Source organism: Podarcis tiliguerta (assembly GCF_965153285.1).
Source record: "Podarcis tiliguerta genome assembly, chromosome: 4".
In the NCBI taxonomy this organism is placed as follows: Eukaryota; Metazoa; Chordata; class Lepidosauria; order Squamata; family Lacertidae; genus Podarcis; species Podarcis tiliguerta.
Genome location: NC_139537.1, coordinates 54,659,411 through 54,686,517, shown reverse-complemented (window position 1 = coordinate 54,686,517; position 27,107 = coordinate 54,659,411). Strand labels below are relative to the sequence as shown.

Below are 27,107 nucleotides of genomic sequence, written 5' to 3'. Positions count from 1 at the left end.
ATAGCATAGATGCTTCAGATTCTCAGTAATTTCACGACTATCTGTAATCTGATAACATTCTCCACCAAAGTAAGCCAAATTCTGCATCAAGAAAAGCTGAATCCTGTGAAAGTTTGCATGCTTCATATGGATCCAGATTCCAGGAGCATCTCTATCATTAAAGTAAGAGGGATCTGCTTAAAATGTGAAAAAACACCAATCATAAAAAAGAGTGTGCGGTGCCAAGATGTACCTTTTGTTTAGTTTCTGAAAATCTGTTGTGTTTGGTAGGCCCCATGTTTTCCAGATTCCACATTGTTCAATGACTTAAATTTACCGTATTTTTTGCACCATAACACTCACTTTTTTCCTCCTAGAAAGTAAGGGGAAATGTCTGTGCATGTTATGGAGGGAATGCCTACGGGTGGCGGGGGGGATCTGCTGCAGTTGTGAGCAGAGGATCCATGGTTCCCCTTCCTTCCCTCCTCCGTGGCTCGCTTTGCAACAGCAAAGTGGGAGAAGAGCCACTGAGTGGGGAGGAGAGAGGGACAGAGAGCCTGCTTGCTTTAAAGGAGCAAAGCGGGAGAGGAGAGGAGCCACTTACATGAGTGTAAGCGGCTCCTGTCTGGTTGGTTCCTTTAAAGCAAGCAGGCTCTCTGTCCCTCTCTCCTCCCCACTCATCTCACTAAATATTGCCTGGGGCCGCAGTGGTGCAAAAACGTGGTTACAAAGCATGGATCCACATGGATCCTCAGGATTTTTGCATTGGGCTACTCCAAACTCACTGTCAGATCACATGTATGTGGCCACAGCATGAACCACAAAAATCATACATCCACTGTTTCGTTTAGAATATTTTTTTTCTTGTTTTCCTCCTCTAAAAACTATGTGCGTGTTATGGTCAGGTGCGTGTTATAGAGCGAAAAATACGGTAGTTTATGGCTGCTGGGTAGCACCTGCCACTAGGGGGTGCAAGGAAATTGGTACATTTGTAGTTGGCGGAAAAGAATTATAGTTTGATGTGAACAGATCTACTCTGCGGGGCACGCCAGGTCAGGTAAAAAAATGTGCCACTGCAACCACTCTCGAAATTCGTAGAAAAGAACGGGGGGAGGGAGGGTCAGGGAAAGAAAGCTTTGTTTTGAGCGGAAATGTAGGGAGAATGGAAAATGGGAGAGTGGGAGAGGAAGCAAAAGTTATGCTAAATGACCGAAGGTGTGTGAGAAGGCTGAATAGGATTTAGCTGGGTGTTAGTGAGGAAAGGGAGATGTGCTTGCATAGGGCTTCTGGGAAGGGGACAGGACTTGATTAAAAAGCAATACACACAAGCTCAATTCTGAGAAATATTTAGAGAGCTCGGGGCCTTAAACTGCCACAGCTGTCCCGGTCTTGTAATCCATCACTTGCAGTCTGATGTGCTACAGCTCTTGTACACCATGAAGGCTGTCATTTGTTGTACAGACACACCCACAATGCTCACCCACAATGGAGTCTTCACGTGCCTACACTTTGTTTTTGCCTTCCAACCTTAATCCTTTCCCTCTTCAGGTCAGGAGAAAAATCAAAGCTGGTGACCGGCACAGGGGCACCCTACTTTATCTCAGCTTTGGGTCTTCTCAAGCTGCTTGGTCGCCCACAACTCTCACCATGTTGCCATCCAGATAAGATTAGTGGCTGAGCTCTCTCTGGATAGGAATTAACAAAACTCTGAAGAGGCATAGCCCAACAGCCAGGCCCTGAAACGTATTTTTCACTCCCTTAAAATCCTGGTGCTAAGTGTTCCTTCAGGGAAAATGACAGTTTCCTTATTAAAAAGGCAAAATGATTCCAACTCCTACACATCAGTTGCTCCCTTCCGATTGCAAGAATGCATCTCCTTGATTTTCACACCACGGAAAAGCTGAGTGGGCTTTGATTCGTTCCAGAGTCAGACCGTGGAGGTGGCGAGAAAGAGTGAGATGAGACAAGCCCAAGGCTTCCAAAGCAGGGGTGGCAAAGGCCTGGACCTCAAGGTAAGTTAACTGAAGGAAGTTTGAAGACATAAAGTGTCCCTCTTCACCTGCCCCCCTGCGGCCCCCTAACTGGGAGTGCTCAGGATCCCCTTCTGAACTACTTGGAATGGGGCTCAAGGGGCTGGTGGAGAAGAAACATTCATTCATGGTGCTGTGACCCAAGAGTCCTGCAATGATCAAAACATGGAGTAAATAAGCAGTAGAGTACCTTGCTGCTGGAGATTAAGGGACCACTGAGCCTAAGCCTGACAGCATCACACATGACAACCAGCCACAGAGCCAGAACCTTAATGGACCCTCCTGTGAGCCCGAGAGCCCAAATCAAGACCTCACCACTCCAAGTGGTAGGTAGTAGGCTATAAATCACAGGAGTGGCTGTCTTCAGATCAGGGTGTTGGCCCCTTAAGAATGCTCTACCATGCAAGTAGAGGCTTAAAGGGGCTCAATTTGCTTTCAACCTTTGTTGGGCACAGAGCACTCTGTGGTTCTGCATTTTCTGCCCTGCCTTGTTGTCTTGCCCCATGGCCTCCATCCCAGCCCAGGATGGTATATCCGTGAGTACTTTACGATCCAAGCCAAATCTTGTGTGATTTCCACCTACCCCAGAACCCTAATCCCCATGCCAAATCCTCTATTATTTAGAAGGCCCCTCCAACATTCTGAGAAGGCACAAGTAGCTGCAGGGAGGATGGGATAGGCAACATTCCACTCTGAACTCCTTTAAGTTTGCTTCTCATAGGATCCCAACTAGTTTGTCCCCATTTGAGCTACTTTCATTCAGATGGCAATGAAATAAATTACATCAGATAGGTAGATAGGCAGATAGATACTGTACAGGCAACCCCCCACTTACACGTGATCGACTCTCATGTGCGTTTTGCAAAGAAATAGTTAAATAAATTCAAACCTGGAAATGGCAGGAGAGAGCTGGAGAGTCCTTGCGGCTCGTGAGCAGACCTTCCCTGGACCCCAAAGAGGACATCAGTGAGGGCGGGGGAAGCCCCAAAGAGAGCAGAGGTGCAGTGGGCTTTGTTTAGGCTGCTCAGCTTCCCCACCTAACAGCTGGTGTGCAGGGTATCACAGCAGCTGATATTTACCTGCGCATATTCCAGCCTCCTGCCAGCCCCAAAGCTTCAATTTTGGTTGTATTTTGGGATACAGTATTTTTTATATAGATTGGTGAGAGAGCAGCAAAGAGGGTGTTTAGAGGTTTTTTTAGAGGGTACACCCCATTTTATGCAATTTCACTTATGTGCTCGGGGGACCGGAACTAACCCCTGCATAAGTTGGGGGTGGTACCTATATATAATTTTTCATTACATAATGTAAGCATCCTTTTGCTCTCCACATCACCTACGGTACATAATTTCAACCTGTGTCTGTAACCCCAAACACACTTATTAGGGATCATGGTGGAATTTACTTCCAAGTAAGCATGCCAAGTATTGTGCTGTTTTTTTCAACTAACAGGAAATTATCTCTTGATGATGATCAAGCAGTCCTGGCACTTAGCATGGAAATTATCACTTTTCAACAGACACGACTGCTCCCTTTGGATATGCTATTTAAAGTCCAGAAACAAGAAGCAAACAGCAACTGGGTAAGAAGAAGGCACAGTTGCCCACACATGTGGGTAAATTACACTGCAAAAAAACAAGCCAGCTAACTTGACAGACGGCTCTGTGAACAAGACACAACAGCAATCTAGCATAATTAGTTACTTCCTCACACCATTACACATTTATAATTCCCAAACAATGTATTTGATATTTCTGAAATGAATACTGCTCTGTCGTGCTGCCATTCTCTCACAGGGCAGAGGATGAATTGGCCGCTAGCTTAGAAAGAAATATTCTTGTTAATGTCAATAATGTTCAAATTAAATCATGGAGGAAGTCTAATAGGTAAAGTTATTGAATCCATATATTAAGCTGTAATTTCTGGGCACTGATTTTTCCATTTCAGCATATAGACATCACGACAAGTACTCAAGGTAGCCTTACCCTTCCAACTCTACAATTCTATGAATGGTCCACCAAGAATGAACTAATATCAACCTCACTGTTGACCAAGCAACTGGCCATTTACATAGATTCTCCAAGTATTTCTGGCTTGAAGAGCTGACAACACAGAGTACATGCCGACATAAAAAGGGACAAAAAAGCACATTTCGTAAAGCAGGCATCACAATGCCATCAGGCGTAAAGCACTTTGAAGTCCTGACATCAAGACTTCAAATCACCTTGCAAGGCACTGCTGAAACCAAGTTAAGAGGTTTGCTTCAGAGTCAGTGGCTATATACCAACAACTCATTCACCTAAGGAAACTGGCACATTTGGAGTGCTTCCTCTATCAAGTAATATGTGTTTTTAATGGAAAAATCATACTACTATTGTTAGTTTTCAAAGTTCTAAAGAAGCCCTTTGGAATGGGCAGGAAATAATAATACTTGAGAATATCCTATTTCCTTTCTTATAGGAAGGAAAGTGGTTCAAAGTACTGTACGTACACTAAGGGGATGTGGGGAGGGGCAGGTTTTAAAGAAAAAGCATTACATTTGCCTTGATTGAATCCAATGAGGAAAAATAAAACTAACCTAAGGAAGTACAGTACAAAGAGAAGGCAGATATAGTTCTGGATTAAAAAGCAACAGTGGATTGAGAAAAGTCAATTTTACTAAAGCATGTGTGATTTAAAATAAATACAAAAGTAATAATGAGTTTCATTCTGGGATACCAATTACAGTAACAAAAGATGGTTCTGCTCTATAAATCACAAGCTTCATAATATGATGAACCCAATATTAAATTTCAATCTGAAGATCCTCTGATGTTTGTGAAGAGATCAAACTGGAACAGGATTCAAGGTATTTTTGATGTGATCAAATGCACAGTAAACCCACCACTATTAAATTTCTATACAGCAGCTCTAATGTTTATGCTTTGACATCTTGGTTAGATATGTCAGGATCTCCCTATTCTGCTTCAAACTTGGTCCTATTTAGTGGCTTAGTTCTGCTTACAATTTCCAAAACTGAACACACACATAGATAGTGCAACAAATCTGAAATTCTAGAAAATGAGATCACAGAACTCCACTTAATTCAATGGAACTTACCAGGTAAGTGAATGCAAGTATTAGTAATCTAATATCCATTTTATATTCTATTCAGTGGTTTAAAGAAAAAAATCTAGGCAAAACAGAACCAGACAGTCAAAACGAGCCAATCAAAACTTTGCCAACTGACATGTTTCTTTGGAGCATGCTTTTATCCATGACCACTGAAGACATCCTTTTGTATGCTGCTCAAAGCAGGAACATTTATGGTAAGGAAAACTAACTGTACAAATCACATAGCTGTCTTTTAAATTATACCACTGCTGTTTAAATTTATTTTTTAAATCTGTTTAAAATCTGGAAATATGTTTCCAGGGTGGTTTACCTTCACAGGTATCTTATTAGGCAGCCATTCAACAACAATGCCCTCATTTCTAACACTAAAACTGATTTACCCAGAAAGCTAAGAATTTAAAATAAACTGCCAAGGAAAATGTCAATGCAGCTGACAAATTACCCCTTTTTGGCACAAATATATTTCTCATTTTTTCCATATTATTTATTTCCTCTTTAAAATCGCCATCGCCCTGTGATCTTCAGAAATTTAATAAATAACAACAATAATAATCCTCTGCATTTCTTCTTTAAATTGCATCTTCAAAGGGATTACAATAATTCACAACATGTTTGACCTTGGTCTACAATTTAGAAATGGCACTCCACATTACAATTTCCACCTAACTTGACTTTTCCCCTGTTCAAACCAGCATGCAGGCAATTTAGACCATGCCAAATTTTATTCTGAGCTGCTGTTCTCCATATACGTAAAGTAAGATCTAAGATGGGACACTGCTCTCCCATTTCAATGCTATTGCATCAATTAACAGTGGTGTACCCAAATATGTCCAGCTCAAACAATAAGCCGATTAGCTGAATGGGACTGAACTGCAAGAATCAAAACCAAGCAACCCAACTGCGTGTGCTTGGCTGGCAAGCTGAAGACAAAGCCAAACTGCACGGGGTCAGGAGGGGCAGGGAAAGAGTCCTCAAAGACAAATATGAACATAAGAAGAGCCTGCTGGGTCAAGCCAAATGGCCCATCTAATCAAGCATCCTGTTTTCACAGTGGCCACCTAGATGCCTACAGGACACCTGCAAGCAGGACCAGAGCAAAGCACTACTCTCCCCTCCTGCAGATTCCAGCAACAAGACAAAGCAGAAGACAGGACATAAAAAGGCACTGCAGTTAACGCCATGCATTCTGAACGGTGCCTATTTTGTTCCAAATAAGAAAAGAGCTGTCTCTCTCATATGCTGTGAAAGAGTTGCAAACACGGATAGGAAACAATATATATGCTTGTTTGTTTGTTTAATTCTATTTATGAGTTGCTTGATATAAAACATCTCAAAGTGATTTAACACTAGAGGTCGATCTCATCTTATGCTGATTTTACAGGAAATGGTTTTTCAGAAAATTTGAAATTAAAAAGGGGCTGGAGAGCAGAGGGAAACCCCAAAAGGGCTGTCCAAGATCTAGTGGAAGCCCTCACGTGACTTTCCAAAAGCCTGAGGCTGAGAAGGAGCTTAAAAAGCTGTTTCCACATAGTGCTTTCATGCCATGGAAAGAGCTGGAAAGGCCACATGAGACTCTGATGGAAGCTCCATGACTTCATGAGACAACCCCACAGGGGGCTTTTAAAGCTTGCAGGCCCATCCAGAGGCCTCATGTTATCTTCCCAGAGCCTGGAAAGCACGGCTTAAAAAGCTCTCCACTTTGTGTGTGAGACAAGGCCCATTCAGTGCCAGCTTCAGACAGGTAGGGATGGTCATGCAGAGCCATTCCAGGGGTTGTTCTGGCCTTGTGCAATTTTTCTTACACGCATGTTAGCTGCAAACGTAATCTTTTATATGATGAGATCTACCTGCACAAATACAGACTGCGTCAGTTAAGCACAACTTTATGTTCCAGTGTGAGGCCTCATATGCTTCTGAAGTAACAAAAAGAATCCATAAGACCATGAGAAGAACTTGCTGGATCAGATCAGCTGTCCATCTAGTCCAGCATCCTGTTCTCCCAGTAGCCCATCTGCAAGGGAGGACCTGAGCACAGCAGCATCCTCTCCTGCTGTGGTTTCCAGAAAATGGTATTCAGATGCATACTGCCTTTGTCTGTGTAGGCAGAGCAGTCATCATGGCATGTAGCTGCTGAATTAATCTTATCCTCATTTGAAGCCATAGTTTTTTAAAGCCATACCTTCCATAGTTTAACTATGTGCCATATGAAGAAGTACTTCTATCTGTTCCGAATCCTGCGATACTCCCCTTCATTGGATGTCCATGAGTTCTGGTGTTATTGAGGCATCTGATCAAAGATCTGTATTTTAAATAAGCTTAAAAATATATCTGTAGATGCTTGCTTCAGATGCTTGCTCCAGCCTTGGCAGATGTTTAGCCTTGGCAGATATTTATTTTTCTGAACATGGCCCCTCATTGATTTGTTGCAGTACTTCAAAGTTGTAAAAAGGAGCAAAAGCTGGGAACAAAGGTCATACAGATTACAGAATACAATCCAAGCTGCAAAAACATTAATTAGAGTTGGTAATTACTCAAACTCAGCCATATCTTCTCAAGGTTTAAGATATCCTGAGAAGGTTAAAAGGCAAAGAGCTAAAAGCAACAACAGCTGCTGCCTGATGAGGAAGAGAGACTGCTCTGAGGTTGTTTTTTGGTCACTTTGGAAACTGTTCTTTACTAATCGTTTCTTCCAAAAAATCAATCTATGTTATAAATATATGAAATGTATTGACTTTAGTGTAATTATGCAAAATCTAGAAAGTAAGAAATGTTAGATTCTTATGTTAGATTCTTATTTCATTGATGGTGTGTGAGAAGGTGAACCCAAGACCTCTGTTTATATGACAAGATTTAAAACCATGAGCCATCTGTTTTAGCCATTTGTCCCTGTTGCCAAGGGCAGAAGAGCCAAGAGCAGAAGAGCAAAGGGCATAGGGTAATCTGATAATTAAGATGCCTTGTCAAGGCAAATGTAAGATATATGATAGAAGGAAATATAGCTCTTTGTCTCCCATAAAAGGTAATAGGAAATGGGTGTATCTTTTATGATTGGTTCTAGCAAACAGCCAATAGGAATTTCAACCAGGCTGATTGGACAGAGGCAGCCAAAGGAGGAGTAAGGAGGCTGGGCTGAGGGAATATAAGTGCTGGCCACCAGGGCTGGGGTGTGCAGAGCTTTTGGTAAATATACCACTGTGCCAATCATTTATTTGTCTGACAAATAAATTATTATTTTAATTTCTCTATTGCTGCATTGAATATTTCATTCCAGCTAAGCGTTAACCACAAGCAGGGTGCTACGTTATGAGAGAGGGAGAAAAACTCCCTTCTAGCCACTTTCCCTATGCCATGCATAATTTTGCAAACTTCTATCATGTAGCCTCTCTCTCGCTTTTTCTCTTAACTAACAAGCCCCAAACGCTACAACCTTTCCTGCAACCTTGATCATTGTGGTTGCCCTTTCCTGAACCTTTCCAACTCTACAAAATCCTTTTCTGCACAAAGTATTCAAAATGATTAATTGATTTCAGTGGGAGCTAAAGTCAACCAACTAGATGGGATCCAACTCAAAATGGCAATACAGCAAATACCAACAGTTGTAGAAATTCACCAAATGGAGGGGAAATTAGACCTTAAGGTTGGTGGGATTGTTTTTTCTCACAATAGTGGGTGCCCCTACAGGAAAAACACTTCTCTCCTCCCTAATCTAGGCTCACAATAGGAAGGTATACAGAAAATTGCAGAGGATGGGGAAGAATGCAAGGGAGAGTCACTCCCTATGATACACAGATCTAAGCTATTTAAAATTTTAAAGATAAATCACTAGCACTGAAGTGAATAGGAAGCCCATGCAGATGAGCAAAAATGGGCATATTAAATTCTCTGTACTTTGCACACTGACCTCTGTTGTACACCCCCTGTTGATCAAGCTATGCCTATTGTGCCAGAAAGTTTAGCATTCCTGGCAACTAACTACAGTAATCAAATTTCAACCAGGCTGTTGCTCTCTGCATTTCATCTACATATGAAATGGACCCTGCTAACAAATGCATATCAAACAATTGCTTATTGTTGGCTCAGACACACCTGTGGAGTTTGGCATCACACAAAGTTAGAAACCTTTCCCTACTTTGAAGGGAGCATCTGACTGGCCATGGATTTGGGTGTCTGTTGGCTGAGGAGATCTCTTCCACCTGAGGAAGAGGTTAGATTTTGCTCTTTAAGACACCTTTTTGGTAAAGGATGCAATTTTTAGTAGCCTATGTTTTACACCTTGCTCTGCAGTTTTAGAACTGCGGTCCTAAAATACACAACAGAACAAGTCCCACTGCCAAAAATACGCATGGATAGAATTACACTGCAAGAATCCAAATTAGGATAAAAATACTAGTGTCTGAATTTCATGTGTCTGAATTTAGGTTTCCCCTTCCCTACCCCCTCAAACAAATATTACATTCCCATTTGTTCCAGTCTGTTCAGAAGCTGTGGTGCTCACAAAATCTTCTTCTTGTAAACACAGAAGAAAAGTGGCCAGGTGCAAAAGAGGAGACAGCTCCTGTACCCCAAAACAGTTGTGTAGAAAATATAATTTCAGAAAGCCAGCTCAACTTAAATAAGAGACACACCGTCCCTGATCAGTTTTCCTTCCAACTGTCGTATGCCTCAGTCTAAGGCATACGCCTAAGTAGTAGGCAATGTGGTACCCAGCAGACTTAGTTGGACTCCAACTCCCATCAACCACCACTCAACATAACCGGCAGCCAAGGATGATGGAAGTTGTAGCCCAGCAATGTCTGGAAGACACCAAATTGGTCCCCGCCCCCCCCCCCGCCCCCCAGGGATGAAATAGTGGTATTTTCCCAGAGTTCCTTGCCAGTAAAAATATTGTTAGCCTACTCCTGTCCATGTTTAAAAAGCCACCCCAGGGAGAGTCTGAAAGCAGTGCAGTTCAAAAGTATAAGGTGTGTTTGGAAAATCAGTAAGGCTCACTGCAGCCAAGAATTTAAGGTTTTCTTGGCAGCTGGGCTGCCTTATATGGACCAAACCTCTCTCTCTCTCTCTCTCTCTCTCTCTGTGTGTGTGTGTGTGTGTGTGTGTATTTAAGCCAAGGCACAGCATCATCTAGTTCAAAGCATTCAAGCTCCCGCCAAATCTATTAAGAGAACAGTCCTCAGCAGTACATTGCACTGTCTTCTGTGGTAACCTACAACTGCATTTGGGGCTATCAATATCCCAAGTGAATGAGCAAGTTGCTCATTTATTTAGCATCTCCATCTGTCCTGACTGTAAAGAGATACAGAAATCTGTGCTTCACATAACCACAAATGGCTACTCAAGACAATACTTTTTAAAAAAAATGGACAGTGATCGTAAGAGATTTTATAAATGTTGTATTTGAATGGTTTGATGGGCAATAAATCTTACGTGAGGTTTCACTCCAGAGAGAGCCAGATGTTTGATTTCCCACCACCACAATTCGGGGCATCTCTGCTCAGAATTAAGTCACACTAGATGCATCCAGACATCATCATAAACCATCATGGTTTATGATGATGGGAATAAGCCTGGCCTTTCTCTGGCATAGGCAGGAAAAGCCTGGAACCTTCAGTTCCTAAGTATTTGTTTAAACACAGCTTGTCATGATAACTGAACCAAACAAACTGTGGTTAACCTTGGCAAGTATTTGAATCAAACCAACTTCAAACTGTGGTTTATGAAGAAAGTTTCTCAGTAAAAGAGTTAAGAATAATCACAGTTTAAGATTCAAATGTAATGTTAAACTTTTAGTTAACTGAAAATTGGATCTGAAACCTTCCAATCTCCTCTTAACAGCCATACCAGAGGAGAGGGGTGGAATGCATGAGCTTGCAGAAAGGTTAGGCTTGTCTCCCAACATGATAAGCCATGGTTTATTATTCCAGCTGAATGCAACCATTGTATTTAACGAGGCTTACTTCCAGGTAAGTGTGCATAATCTCAGGCTGCATTCAGAAGGGACTTTATTTCATCTTCCAGGCAATTCCTTACTTATTAATTTCTGAATTTTATATTATATTTCCTCAAGATTTAAAAGCTGCTTCTGGAAGTCTAGTGGAAGTTTAACAGTAATTTCTGTGTTAGTTTGTTTGCAACCCTACTAACTCAGAAAAATCATGGGAGTCTTGCACTGTACGGTAATTTCACATGGTGAAATTTGGGGTTGTATTCTGGCATACAGTACTTTCCCACCATTTAAAATTTAGCACGGCAAGGCAATATATCCATCAAAAAGCCACAATTCCATAACGCAATAGGAACTGCAGTGTAAAAGTGATGTTAGAAATCAGAACAAAAGTGCTAGCATTATCACCAGTAAAACTAATAAAATAAAGGCCCTCCAGTAGTGTAATGGGGATTTCCCCCCTCCTCATCCCATGCACCCCCAGTGTGCCCCCAAGTGGCTCTGGGGAGGTCAGAAGAACCCCCCAGAACAGCATGCGAAGGAAGGAAAGGGGGGATTGTGCTAGCTGTGGAGGTAAAATGCTTGTGCTGATGGAACGATTGCTATGCCATTACGTTGAATTCCTCTGTGTGCATGTGTATACACAATAATTCTCTAATTATATTTTCACATTTCATCAAATTCTGACTTTAGTACTGTTATCATCCTCAGACCCTTTGGAAGGAACAAGCTGTAAATACAATCAGGATTTTAACTGTTAAGTGACAGGTCAAAGGCTATCATTGGCAATAACAAGTTCTTAAACACTTCTATTCAAGAGTATACACAGTGCAGGAACTCAGAGGTCCAATCTGGCCAAGCCCTCATTTCTCCAAGTCCAGTAAAAAATGTGCACAAATTATACTCCTTGGCCCAAAGAATATATAAGAGGTTATAAACTCAATTACTCTCTGTAGAACTACAAAGGCTTTTCAGTTTGAGGGGGAGGCAACTACTGTATATAAATTATTTTTATTTTTATTATTACAAAGGAGAGTCAAACAAAATTTGATAAAGTGGGAGAAACAAGGCAAGTGTTTGACTGGATACACATAGTGTACAAGTGACAGAGTATATAAAGTATATAAAGGTTAGCAAGCAACACATAGGATAACCATTTGATCCAATCAAACTGTGCTCCTCTTTAAGAGTTCTTAAAATATTCCAAGCATGCAAACTAGAAATACAAGCACACATAAAATGGGAATAGTCAAGGGTCTTAACCTAAAACTAACCAATGCATGCTCTCTATGAATTGTCCTTATACAAAATGCAAACAACTAATCATTTTATAATATTTCCATATGATGCTCTGCAGCCCCCCCCCCCTCTCTAACTCCTTCCCCATTTCTTCCAACTGCAATCTGAAAATGCAGTAATTCTCAGTCTATAAAGCAGTGATGGCCAAACTTGGCCCGCCAGCTGTTTGGGGACTACAATTCCCATCATCCCTAGCTAACAGGACCAGTGGTCAAGGATGATGGGAATTGTAGTCCCAAAACAGCTAGAGGGCAAAGTTTGGCCATCACTGCTATAAAGGAATGGGTTTGGCAGGTGGGAAAACACTTGCAAAATGGCAAATAATAAATTGCTGTCTATAACACAGCACAGAAAGTAAACCAACTGCTGAAAAAGGTTTAATTTAGTTATCCTCCGATGCTCTGCACAACCTCAATGGAAGGTTAGGTCATGTACCATTTCTTGGAATTGTTCCCATTTGTAACTGATCAATGTGAACAAGACTAATCTAGTTGTCAACTACTTGGCTAGTTCTAGAGGCGTTTCAGCATGTTCCAAGCTGACAGGACACCATCAACTCCCTGAATCAGATCCTTATTGTAACGAGAACCTCTGCAGGTGTGAAGAGTGTCAGTTCCGATTTGTGACCTTTTCTGTGTCCCTTGTGTGTCTCAAGATTCTGCAGAGCAAAAGCTCTGCTAGATTCTTCACGGCATCTTCCTAGTGTCCATTACTCACAGATGACCACAGGTAATCACAGAACTGTAGAGTTGCAAGGGACCGCAAGGATCATCTAGTCTAACCCCCAGGAATGCATGAATCTTTTTGCCCAACATGGGGCTCAAACCTATGACCCTGAGAGTAAAAGTCTCACGCTGCACAGACTGAGCTATCAAGCTATCAGCTCATTGACCAGGCCGCATGAAGCAGATGGGATATGGAGTTCAACAGCATTTGGAGGGCTACAGTTTTCTCCAGCCCTATAATATATAGCCCAAACCTGGCTGTTGCTATCTGACCAGAAGAATACCACAGTACCTTTCCTCATTTCTAGAAAATAACCCAATCCAGCTTCTGCACTGTGCTTCATAGTCCATTCCCTAAAAATGTGTTCATGTATTTTTGGCATTTACACCCCACTCTCCAAATGACTTTCCCAAGACAGCTTGCAATGAAATATCAGAACCACACAGATACGTACAAATAATAAAATGTCAGAGAAAAGTTAAGCAGCAGATAAAATGCAACATAGTATCAATAATTAAAAATAATGCTGTGTTTTTAATTGAGGGTGGGGAAGTTATAGCCTTCCAGATCTTGCTGGACTACAGCTTCCATTATCCAGGAGCACTGGGCACCTTGGCTGCAGCTGATGAGAACTATAGTCCAATCACACCTGGAGGGCTACAGGTTTCCCATCCCTGTTTTAAAGGCCTGAGAGAATAGAAATATATTTTGCCCAGGACTGCAAAAGTAAGCAACAGGCAAGACCCAGTGTAGGGCTTATTTCCTAACTGCAGCACCAACACCATCAAGACTCTTTCTGCATCCAAGCAGCAAGAGGCTCAGTGCATGGGGAGGCTCACACCTATAACATTGACTTCGTCATTTTTTTGAGAAACTGTGAGATCCATAGTTTTACCCAACATAATCTCAGTTATTTGAGAGAGTTGTTTCCTATAGTTAAGCAGGCTGCTTTGACCTCAATGAGAGCAAGAGACCACTGGCAGAGTAACAGCAAAACCAGGTTAATCTCCCAATATGCAAAGCTGGTAGTCAGCAATCTCTGGTGTCATCTGCTCAGTTCATCCTGACTGAAAAGAGCTGAGAGCTACATGGGCAGAAAATCTCAAGTATGTTTAAAAAGGAACACACACGCTCAAGCATTCCTGTAGAAACTGGGTTATCAGGGTTTCCGACTGAAACACTACCAAAACTGGTGGCTACAAAAAGAGCAGCTTTTGTTGGATTGCCTGGTCATTAGCGGTGACATAAAAAAACCTTGGTAACAGCATTGTATGTTTCTCTTGAATCTAAGCATTGAGAATCAAAGAGTACTTACAAAAGCCAAATTAAACTGAAGGCTCCTGTCTCCATGTTCTGAGGTATATAATGCTTGAAATAATTAGAGGTATCCACTTAAGCCACACCCACAAAAGACACATGGATATCAATGAGCTGCATTTGATGCTATCCATGGGAAGGCAAACTAAGGCCCAGGGACCGGATCCCGCCTGCAGACGGTCTGGTAATCAGCATGTTTTGACATGAATAGAATGTGTGCTTTTATTTAAAAGGAATCTCTGGGTTATTTGTGGTGCATAGGAATTCGTTCATTATTATTTTTTCAAAATATAGTCTGGTCCCCCACAAGGTCTGAGGGACAGTGGACCGGCCCCCTGCTGAAAAAGTTTGCTGACCCCTGATGCTATCCATAGGTGACTGGAAGAGCTTCTGATCATGCAGTGGACCTTTGCCTTTCTTTCTTCCCCTCTGTGGCCTCCCAGACATTGTCCGTATGTTGGGGAACCCTCCAGAACAGATTTGGGAGGAGGGTATGGAGGGGCACAGAAAATCCTATTTCATGAGTGGAAATTTACTTGCCCATCCTTGGATTATGCCTCATGGAAATAGGTTATTTAAGTCCATGCTTGCATTGGGTTCCCTCTGATTATGGCTAACATTAGATATCACCCAATGTCTCAACTACCACTTAAAATTGCTTTAATTTGATTAAACTTACAGACAACTGAACATTTTCCATTTTTTGTTTTAAATAAAGCTTAAAAGTATAATACAATGCCCTGCTTTCAGTATTTTTCAATATACTGTTTGGCTTAGGTCACTAAATATGGAAATTCACATTCTCACATTCCCTGAAGACAAAGTCTAAGGGCACAGTTTGGGTGGAACTGTACACCTACAAGCTTCAGGAGAACAAAAGTATTCCCATTCCTACTGGATTGCCATTTTATCAGTTTCTCTACACCCACAATATGCACTGGAATAGTTTCTCTGCTACAACATCAATAACTTTGGTTAGATACAGAAGGAGCCCTACAGAGAAGAATAAAAACAATCCAAATTCCTTCATCTCTATAAAACATCCTAAGGCAGATATTACAGTTCACCTGTGTGGCTAGTAGTAAACAAAAAGACTCAAGGCCAGTGTGGATTTAAGAATCTGTAAATAGCAATAGGAGGCTAAAAAGCCAGACCTCTTCTATGATATTTTAGAACCTATCATCCTCCATTTCATCACAAAAGATTTCTCAAAACACCTGAGCTCCACAAATAATAAGTACCACTGTGAAGAAGGGGAAGATCGATCTAAAGTTACAAGCTACTGCACTAAAAACCACATTTGATACAAGCAAAGTTCTCAAAAAGACATGTGATCCCAGCCTTATGAAGTGGAAAAGAAACCCACAGAACTTGTTGCGTAATTTGCTACTTACCAGTACAGGTAATAGGCTAAAGCCAGGGCAACCAGCGTCGCACAAACTCCAGCTAACAAACATATTCCGGACTGGTTTGCCAACATCTTTCAAATTCACTTTTGCTTCCACAAAACAAGTAAGTGGTGGCGGGGGATGGGGGGGAAAGCCACGGGAAAAACAGGAAGATGACAGTCCCTTGCTTGAAGAACAAATCAGTCTTGACAAGAAGGAAGGATTATGATGACAAAAGCACACTGTGGTAAATCGGGAAACATTGCTGTTACTTAAAAGCTGCTTCCTCGGCAACAAAAGACAGGCTGGTATCTTCTCCTCTTGTCATAGAGGCATCTTGTTAAACCACCCAAGTTCTTAAAGCTCCAGCACCATAAGAAATTAATGTAACACGGGCATAGGTAAATAAAATTGTAAATACCTTGCATTAAATGATAGTGTCAGTGTTGACATACTGAGTCTTTGCCCTAATCCAATAATCGCCTTAAGGCCAATTGCCATGCACAAGAATATATCAGACTGTATGGTGGGGAGGAATGGCAGAGGATTGGAAAAAAATATACACATACACATACATACATACATACATACATATCCCAGACATATTTTTTTTAAGTGAAATCTACTATTTCAAAATAAAGTAACATAAATCTTGAAAGCTGTAGTTCTTTCAATATAAAATGCTATACACACACAGAATTATTATTAGTATTATCATAAAGTGAAACAGAGAATAAGAAAAAGCAGAAGGGCTTTGAAAAGGAAAAAAAAAACAGGGAGGAATAACTCTTAAGTCCTATAAACTGGTGAACCATAATCCTACTTGAGCTTCTTGGATAAACCACAGGATAAGAAAAGAACAAAGAAGGATAATATTCTATTATGTTAAAGAACAGTACAGTTGGGATGGGAGTCAAAGAAAATCTATTATTTGCCTAGTGCCTTATTAATTATTTGCCTATTGTCAAACTATGGTCAGATATTCATTCCATGAGCCCAAGATGTCTTTATGTAAGTGGTAGCCTATCTTTTTAAATTGCATCAGGGATTTGTCTTGTAGAGAAGAGTGGATGGAGCAAGGGTTCGCTGTTCCCCAGCCCAGAAAAGATGAGGGTGTGCATGCAGACATACAGAGTCATTCAGGATCACACACAGTCTGCCCTACTATAAACATATAAGTATCTTGAAACAGGAAATTTTTATCTTCTGCAGTAGTTATGCACATATTATTGGTTAAGACTGCAATCCTTTATCCACTTATGTAGACGTAAGCTCCATTGAATTGTGGATGTGTTGCAATTCCAAAACATCATATGTTTACGATGCAGGCATATGGGTAGGGAAGGAAAAAGGTGCCCCAGCAGCTCAAAACCTAGGCCAAACCATGGTTAAGACATTAATGCTGCATTTACAGGATTCTGGCTGAAACAGAACTGATTACTTTTTCAGCAGCATGGCACTAGCCAACAGATCAGCTAGTAAGCAACCTGACTGGTTGACACGACTGGGGAAAATACCAGAAAATACTCAAGAGTTTCTACAAATACAAAAGCATGAACACAACATGTTTTGTTTTGAAAATGATTCAACACTTGTAGGCTATCTGCCAAATAAAGAAAAGAATAGTTATTCTCCTTTCTTCAACGTATAAAGATGCAGTAATTTCAAACAACAAATTGAAGCCTGTGATCATTCTATTTTTTTATAATGAGACTAAAGGTGGTGCAGACATCTGTGACCAGATGTTTGCCACATACACTTTCTAAATACATGATCAACCGCAGTCAGTGCTAGTTGTTTTCAAACATAGTAGGCATTGCCTGTTAAAATGCCTACATTGTTCAGAATCTGAACACTGGAGTGGACATCCCAGAAGACAAACCTGGGTCTGAAGTTCATCAAGCCCTGGACTCAGTCAATAAATGTACTGTAATGGGTTTCCTAAGGATATTGGGGAAATTTTACATCTCTAAGAAGTCTAAAATCACAGTACTATACGTTTAATAGTGATTCTGTAATACCAAACCTTTGGATATCAGAAGGAGAAAGGAGTTAAAATAAAAAGCTGCTATTGGTATAGATTGGCTTCTGTATCAGATGTACTTTTTAAAAAGTACATCAATACTGTATTAACTATATTGTGTTGCCAATTACGTTCTAAATAATAATTTGACTTCACAGTATTGAAACTAAGCAGAATTATTTACTCTCCTGGTAGGGTATGGGGAAAGGAAGGAAGGAAGGAAGGAAGGAAGGAAGGAAGGAAGTAAATGAAGAGCTGTTACTATAACTGAGAATATAAACTGTGCAATCAGGAATGCGTCCAAGAAATGGCATTTTCTAGTCTATTTAGCAAAAGTTCCAGTATGTAAATGATGTCAAACTGCGATTCAAGAAATGAAGTACCAGAAGTCTGGAGTACTGTGTCCAGTTCTGGGCACCACAGTTCAAGAAGGACACTGACAAACTGGAACGTGTCCAGAGGAGGGCAACCAAAATGGTCAAAGGCCTGGAAACGATGCCTTATGAGGAACGGCTAAGGGAGCTGGGCATGTTTAGCCTGGAGAAGAGGAGGTTAAGGGGGGATATGATAGCCATGTTCAAATATATAAAAGGATGTCACATAGAGGAGGGAGAAAGGTTGTTTTCTGCTGCTCCAGAGAAGCGGACACGGAGCAATGGATCCAAACTACAAGAAAGAAGATTCCACCTAAACATTAGGAAGAACTTCCTGACAGTAAGAGCTGTTCGACAGTGGAATTTGCTGCCAAGGAGTGTGGTGGAGTCTCCTTCTTTGGAGGTCTTTAAGCAGAGGCTTGACAACCATATGTCAGGAGTGCTCTGATGGTGTTTCCTGCTTGGCAGGGGGTTGGACTCGATGGCCCTTGTGGTCTCTTCCAACTCTATGATTCTATGATTCTATGATTCTATGATTCTAAGTCTATGCATTTCTGGATATGCACATCAAACTGGGCCTGTTTCCCTCATCTAGGAGAGAACAGCAACCATCAGATCAACAAATTAACATTTAAATCTGTAAAAGGAGCAAAATGGGCCCCGGGAAGTTTTCTGCATTTACACAAATCTTCCGGCCAATATCCGTATGAGCACGTCATTGAATTTCTGCTTCAGCAATTTTCATAATCTCTATTGCATACTTCAGGTTGCCAAAAATGCCACAGATATGATGTTGAGCTCTCAGCTGATACCTTTGCATTGCCCATAAAAACAGAGTTGCCATGACCTCTCTTTCAGGCGCAATAGATAGCTCCATATGCTGTGCCTTGCAAGAAAACTTTTCTACCTAAAAACATACCTGTGAAGAGGGGAGCTCTCTAGTCTGCTCTTGAACAACAAATGTTTCTCCCTCCCCAGAGCCTCCTTCATAGAACTAATTTGTGCATGGTGTATAAAAGACCATTATTCAAACCTATTAAATTCAAACCATTATTCATAACCTATTCAAAATATTTTTTTAAGATATATTATGCTAACTGGAAGGAACTAGAAGTACTATCCATCAAGATAAATAAAATATAAAACTATCTAGTGACAGAAAACATGTCTTGCTCTGTAACTTTGCCCCCCCCCCCAAACGATGCTATACCCTGAAAATGCTCCTCATGAAACTGAATGTTGCCCAGCAGGTATCAAATTAATAAACTAACAAATTACGGAGAAAGTGGAGTATTACCATCACAGGAGCGAAAACTCCTGTCTTGAGTTTTCACCAGTCAATAGCTAAAAGAAAAAATGACCTCTTGACTAAGAAAGGCTGTGCTATGGAAAAGGTATCTTCCTTTTTCCATTGATTAACATCTTTGTTGGAAAGGCTATAGGAGTGTGAGTACTCTGTCATATGCCATGGTGGGCACTTTTATAAAATGCCCAATCTTATTAGTGGCATCAAAGAAACAGGTCATGAATTAGGATATTATGCATGTTTAAGCACTAGGCATTTCTGACACCAGGGGTGCAGGTGGCACTGTGGTCTAAACCATCGAGCCTCTTGGGCTTGCCTATCAGAAGATCAGCAGTTCGAATCTGTGCAACGGGATGAGCTCCCGTTGCTCTGTCCCAGCTTCGAAAGCATACCAGTGCAATTAGACAAATAGGTACCTCTATGGCGGGAAGGTAAACGGTGTTTCTGTGTGCTTTGGTCTCTGTCATGGCATTCCATTATGCCAGAAGCGATTTAGTCATGCTGGCCACATGACCCTGAAAGCTGTCTGTAGGCAAGCGCTGGCTCCCTCAGCCTATTTCTGACAATGAGGATTATTATTCTTGTAAAGACATAGATCACATACTGTTTATCAGCAGCTAGACTGGAGATCTTTAAGTACTGGAAAAATACGGAACCACTACCTATTTCTTAATGGCAGCAAAGAACAAAGGGACACTTGCTCTCATGCACAGAAATTTCATGTGGTGCACTAAAGAATACGAAAAATACCCAAAATGAAATCAAACACAGCAAACCTCAAAAGGATAAGCAATAAACTAGAATAGGTAATATTTAGGAAATGTGAAACTCAAATACATACAAACACTTAAGAACCCATAAAATGCACTTTTATAACTACAAATGTCTTTTTTTTTAAGGACAGCCAGTTTATAAGCCACTCCAAAATAAATATATATGAAATGCTGCGTGCAAAAAAAGCAAAGCCCTGATGGCCCTCTAGGCAAATCATTATGAGTAACTTCCTTCATAACGCATATTCATGCATAACTAATACCCATATATGTTTCAACCATTTCCATCTTTCTCACTGGTTTACTGTAGTTTAAATAGTCCCAATTTCCATATTACACATGGGAGAAATGTTACCATGCCTTTCAAGCCAATTTCCTCAGTCTCACACCACATTGTGAAATAAAGGGATCAAGAACATTATCTAATGACTCTGTGGATGACACATGTACTCCTTTGCTTTTTATTCTTCATCATCCTACCACCTCCTTTCTGTAGCTTCTTGCTTGACAAAGAGTTCTAAAGTTTGTAACTATTTTGTAATATTTTGGTTGGTCCCCAACTGGATTTTGGATGTGGTTGTTCTTCTTCTTCTTTTCTTATGAATCAATATGACTAAAGTCCTAAAAAAACACCCAGTTGACAACAAGAAGTTCCAAAAGATGAGCACTTCTTACATTGGTTACATATGATTAGAAGAACACAGTGAATCCAGATAAGATTAAAATGTATAACGTTTCAGCCTTCATCTCACTGAAAGCTCTTTCTTCGGGCAATAACCCATAAAGTCACACAACAATAATGGAAGAAAATAATGGAAACAAAGAATTTCTATTTCCTTAATTCTGTAACAACCCACAAAAGATTGTTCTGTAGCTCTCTGGGAACGAAGTTTCTTTGACAGTACTGTATTTCTCAACAACAGTTTTCTCTGACTAAAGTACTGTGTTAGACAACCATTCAGACCCAATTCTTGCTTTAACACATAATCTTATTAGTGAGCAGAAATTTCTCACACAGTAGAAGGGATATAGTGAAAAGGCACCTTTGAACCTTTGAGTCACCAGGCGCTATCGTACAGATCAGCTGACATGTGAGTTAACAAAGCAGCACAGGTCTGATTTGTGTGGAAACATACTTAGGATTGCGGCCTTAGTAATTTGAATGCTAAATTGAAGAGACTGTTTTGGACTGTTAGTAAGGCAAGTAACACATAATGCTGATGACAAAGACTACCGTAATTATTCAAGTCCAGGATTTAACTGTTTCATAGTTTAATTCTACAATCTATAGGAAAATCTAAGTACTAGCTTTGGTGTAAACTGAAAGAACAAACCATCTCAGTGTTTTCTCTTAGTGCAGTGGACTTCCATTTAGCCAGCCTTTTGATTTCATTAAATGTTGTAAAAGATTTCAATGGTGGATTTTTGTGTGTGTGTGTTTACCAGCAGGGGGTGTTCTACAGTTACAGTCCTGGTTCTCTAAAAGCAACTGCAGCAGTGATCAGAAATGCAATTTTAATTCAAAAGCACTGACTGCTTTGAATTCTCCTGAACCATGTGCCTTTTCTACATATTACTTAGAGAAATAACTTTATAAACACTAAGTTTGGGCAAGCCAAGAAAAAAAAAATTCTAAGAACAGAGATGAAACCATTTATCTTCTACCAGAAAAAACAGGCTTTTTGTCTCCAGTTGTAAACTTCAAGCAGTAACAAGAATGGAGAAGTACTACCACTCTTGCATTTTTAACATTATGACCTCCTTTACCACAATACTTTAATGCAGGTTTTATTTATTCAAAATAAAATCAGAAATATGAACCACAGTGCTGCAATTATCACAACTTGCAGGCCATTTTCATTAATACCGTATTTTAAAATTGTTGTAACCCACCTGGGACCTTACAGTGAAGCACAGGTGAGAAATATAAGAAATAAACACAGCAAATGACAAATTATAGATGACTACCACAGGCCTCTACTCTCCAGTGTTTTCATCCTTTATCAGTCCTGGCTCACTCACCATTATTTGCAAATTAAGGAGGCAGGCAAGATAATTTGAACTTCTATTTATCTTGCTTTCTGGTTTCTGATCCTTGAATGTCTTGCCAAGACATTTTCATGAAATAACGAGTGCTAACAGCTTAAAACCACTGTTATAAAACAACAGCAACTGTGATTCATGGAAGACGCAGAGAGAATATTTGGAGGTTACATACTGACAAATCTTGCTGCAAGAATCCTATGCAGTGGACGCTCAGGTTGCGAATGTGATCGGGAGGAACATTTGCAACCCGCAGCGTTCACAACCCGCAGCGCCGCATCTGCGCGAGCACGGGTCGCGATTCGGTGCTTCTGCACATGCGTCGAAACCTGGAAGTAACCCCTTCTGGTACTTCCGTGTTTGGTGCGGTGCGCAATCCGAAATCGCACAACCTGAAGCGTCTGTAACCCGAGGTATGACTGTATAGTGCTTTGTAATAGAGAAGTGGAAGTAAGCATTGGGGTTTACAACAAGACACACCATGGATGCTTTAGAGGAAATACCTAGTAAACTGAAATTGCCACAACTTGTTAAGAAAACATTCACTTAATATTCATAAATTATATGTTATACAATTTCTAAAATATGATGAATAACTAGTTTCCTGCACATTTCCTCCTCAAGCTATTTTTGAACTGCTCCCCCCTCAAACTGGGCTATGAAAATGAAATTGGTGGTGCATATGTGACCTGTGGAGCCAGTGCAGAGAGAATCAGTTTGGGGAGAAAGGTTTAAGCAACCCCCCCCCCCCAAGAATATATCCCACCAACAACTGCATGTGGTTCCATCCTTCCCCGAATGGAACATCAGCTTTTACCTGACATGCTTCAATCACATCCATTTATATGCCAAATCAGATAGCATAAGAAGTTTCAAAATACAACCGTTTTGCAAGAAAAACAGGATTTTAACAAAAATGACAAAGAACAAATCTGATGAGTACAGCATTAATGTCTAAATGCCTGATGGGAGAAACAAAGTCCAGCGTAAGAAAAAAGCGGACAACTTAAATGCACAAAGACCACCCAAATGGCCCAAAGGATCCAGTATTTTGCCTATGCAGTAGACTTAAAGGAAAAGGAGGCAACTTGGAGGTGAAGAAAATTAACTGTTTACAAAAGCATTCTCCTCCTTCTGTCTTTCTCATTTGCACTGTGATCTTATTTACCTAAGGTAAAGGTAAAGGGACCCCTGACCGTTAAGTCCAGTTGCAGACGACTCTGGGGTTGCGGCGCTCATCTCGCTTTACTGGCCGAGGGAGCTGCCGTTTGTCTGCAGACAGCTTCCGGGTCATGTGGCCAGCATGACTAAGCTGCTTCTGGCGAAACCAGAGCAGTGCACGGTTTACCTTCCCGCCGGAGCAGTACCTATTTATCTACTTGCACTTTGACGTGCTTTCAAACTGCTAGGTTGGCAGGAGCTGGGACCGAGCAATGGGATCTCACCCCGTTGCGAGGATTCGAACCACCGACCTTCCGATCGGCAAGCCGTAGGCTCAGTGGTTTAGACCACAGCGCTACCCACGTTTACCTAAGTGACCTTTGTTTACCATTAGCCACACTTCCATAACTTCATTACCAGGACAAGCAAGGGAGAGATTTCCCAGTCTCTCAGTGAAAGTTTAGGTGCAGAGAGTGTTCTATTCAGAATTAATAATTGTAAGCATAGGATCAGGTGAAAGAGGATATTCTGAGAGAATTACTCCAGGGTTGTGTGGCTGCAGATCAAGATGCATCAACAGTTTCTTACCACAATATTTATTTTTATAATAGTCCTCTTGAGACCCACTTGAGGTTGTGTTTTCCCTGTGTTAATTAGTTGAAAGCCCACATGGGAAACAAATAATACATCTGAGGTTACAGAACAGCTTTACTGTATTAAAAAAAAACCAAAAAACTCAGCATAGACACAGGGTATACTCTCTTCTGCTTAAACCAATTTTATCTAAAATATTACTTGTGTAAAGCATAAATGACCCATCATCGTTCCCATCATCACCAGTTACATGGAATCATCCGTATCAATGGCCTAGTATTCTGCTTTCAAGCCTCTTGGTTCCCAATGGAGTCTGCAGTTAAATCAGGTTGTTTGTTTATTTCTTGATGTTTCTTCAACAACAAAATATGTTTTACTCAAGTAACCTTTTAAAAGCTGCCTAATCTTCCCATAAGTCACTTTTTCCATGATCTGCAATAAATAATTGTCTTGCATCTGAATATGTAATTACAAGCAGAGAAAGGCTAATAATAAATTGGAATTTAAAGAAATGGAGAGAGATGTTTTGAATGATAGGGGGCTCGAAATCATATGGAAAATTATCCTTGTGAGCTTCATCACATTGAACTTTGTACAGCACGTGCCTCATTTACTCATTTACTTTTGGCCTGAGTTCTTGGTGTGCTTTTTCTTGGTATATTTAAGAACAAGAACTCTATTATGTCATTTACTCAAATGGCACAGGTATCGCAAGGAAACCGAAGCAAAGTGTTGGCTATATCTATAGCTCAAAAGAGTATGCATTTGCAAATGAATGGCTCACTATCTGTAATGCACTCAACAGGGACACCTGCTGCTAAAGGACCACAAATTGGCCCAAAAAATATTCTAGGAAGAGAAAGTGTAATGTTATGAGTAGAGAAGTAGGAAAAATTTCAATTTCTTTTCATTATTTTAATTTGTATCAAACTGTACACAATCTTATGGTTGTAGGAATACATATAACATTCAAACTCAGGGACAGCCAACGAAGCTGAATGCTGTAATATTCAGGGCAGCCAAAAGAAAGCTATTCTTCACACAGTGCAAAATCAAAGTATAATTATATCAAGTAACTTATATCAAGTAACTTGATTATATGCAAGTATTAATATATTTTGCATCACGTAACTATTAATTTCTTCTATTTTCTTATTGCATCCTTTTTGTCATTGCAACATTTGCACTGAAAGTATAATTAGGGCCTCCCTTTAGTCTACACACAGAAGAGGCTGTTTTTTAACAACAACAGCATCAGCAACAACAATTAAGTTTTGCCTTCTTTGTGTTTGAAAATTTCATCAATATTTTACTTACATTCTTTATGAGTGTTAAAATAATATTTGATTATCTGGTGCGTAACATCTATTGGAAGTTGAGTGAACAAGAACATTCTGTACAGCTAGACACATCTGCAAGGGCCTTTCTTTACAACCTAAGGAAGTATTCTATCCAAACAGACTGAAATTCAACCAGCCAAAGCCAGGCAAACTTTGAATCCTCTCTTGAGCTGCTTAACAGCAGCAGCAGCAGCAGCAGCAGCAAAACTATGATGAAGAATGAACTCAAAACAAGAGCTTGCAGATTTATAGCTGAGTTTAAGAATTGTTAAATTTCTATTACTTTTCTTTAGTCAGCAAACAGACTACACCAAAGCACCATTCCTCATAATTATTTACTAATGAAAAGCAATCCATTAAATTTCATGAGCTACAGAGAGACTTTGCAGGTGCTGCATATTAATCTTCGCTCCTTTGAATCATGGGTAAGATAATATTTTAAAACTTCTTTTCCTCTCACACAATATCCCCTATGTGATGTGTGAACTCCATTACTGTGAGCATAATTTAGCAGATGGTGCACTGATATCCTGCACTGTTTAGCTTCTGTAACTCTGTCACAAGGGGCAGCACACTATGAATGGAATCACACTTTCAAGAATGCCAATAACAAACTGGAGATGAATTACAATACAGTACTTGATTGTGAAGCTCTCATATACCCAGTTCAAGACTTTAGCCCCAAACCAGACATTTGGGAACAGTTAGATGTAAAAGTGGAACCCTGCTAATAATAAGCCTGCTGCTAATATCACAGCCTGTTTATGGATGAAGAGATTAGCTTGGGCTAATCTCAAGGTATGTATGCCTTTGTATTCTGAAGATGTTTTAGTTACCTGTTGTGCAGTATTTCCCCCCCCCCCAAAAAAAAAGAAAGTTGGCAATGAGAAAGAAATATTTTTTTCAGAAACATATGGAATTCAGTTGTCCATACAAGCATTTTATTTATTTATTGTGGAGATCATGGCCAGCATGGCAATAACCAGCCAACCAGAAGTGTTATAACAGGATGCTGGACTAGATGGGCATTTGGTCTGATCCAGCTGGCTTATTCTTAGATTCTTATGAAATGTGGTGCAAGGGGCTAAAAGGGGAAGGAAAATCATCAAAAATATTGCTTCACCCACTGGTGGGATTGTCTGCAGGATCTCAGTCCCATCCATCTGCAGAAGCCTACTTAGAAATCAAGCCAATGACTAAATAACCAACAGCAAATTAAAAAAAAACTGATAGTGCATAAGAGGTAACTAAAAACTTTTCAGAAAACAAAGGCATACAGAAGGCCTAGCAGAACTTCTAGAGCACAAACTAAGTGGAGCAGGTTACTGTTTAGCGATGTCAATGGGCATGCCTGCAGTGTTCGTATCGGAAAAAAATATTCCTAAAGATAATCCAAGCTATTTAGAGCTTTAGGGATCAAAACCAGCATCTCCATGTACATCTTTAGGGAATTGTGATTATATAGGAAGAGACCTGCAGACACCTCTTGGAAGAATAAACAAATACATCTGAAATAATTACTGGAACAAGATTAATGAATGCGCAGCAGCAATACTTAATGGGAATTTTAATTTCACTACAAAGCAAACAGTTAAGTTTCAAGAGACTAGGAAAAGCACAGCTTTTTATCCTACTCATGCGTCACGACTATATTCCCAAAGTACATGTTTAATCAAACTGAAGCTATTGCATTCTTGAG

General features: G+C 40.4%; 1 protein-coding gene and 1 long non-coding RNA gene across 9 annotated transcripts in view; both read right to left on the bottom strand.

The window, feature by feature from the left end:
- Window positions 1–23,757, bottom strand: part of LOC310676083 — a 49,435-nt gene extending 25,678 nt beyond the window's left edge. Inside the window, exon 1 of the long non-coding RNA XR_014510397.1 lies at window positions 23,717–23,757. This is a non-coding gene — a long non-coding RNA (uncharacterized lncRNA). The remainder of the gene's footprint in view (window positions 1–23,716) is intronic.
- Window positions 1–27,107, bottom strand: part of AGPAT3 (1-acylglycerol-3-phosphate O-acyltransferase 3) — a 69,939-nt gene that overhangs the window by 22,275 nt on the left and 20,557 nt on the right. The window contains exon 1 of one of the 8 annotated variants that reach the window (XM_083437390.1): window positions 15,801–16,084. The exons of the other annotated variants lie outside the window; for them this stretch is intronic. The gene's annotated coding sequence lies outside the window, so the exon portion shown is untranslated. Of the gene's footprint in view, window positions 1–15,800; window positions 16,085–27,107 lie in introns of those variants that run through there. 8 annotated transcript variants of the gene reach the window in all.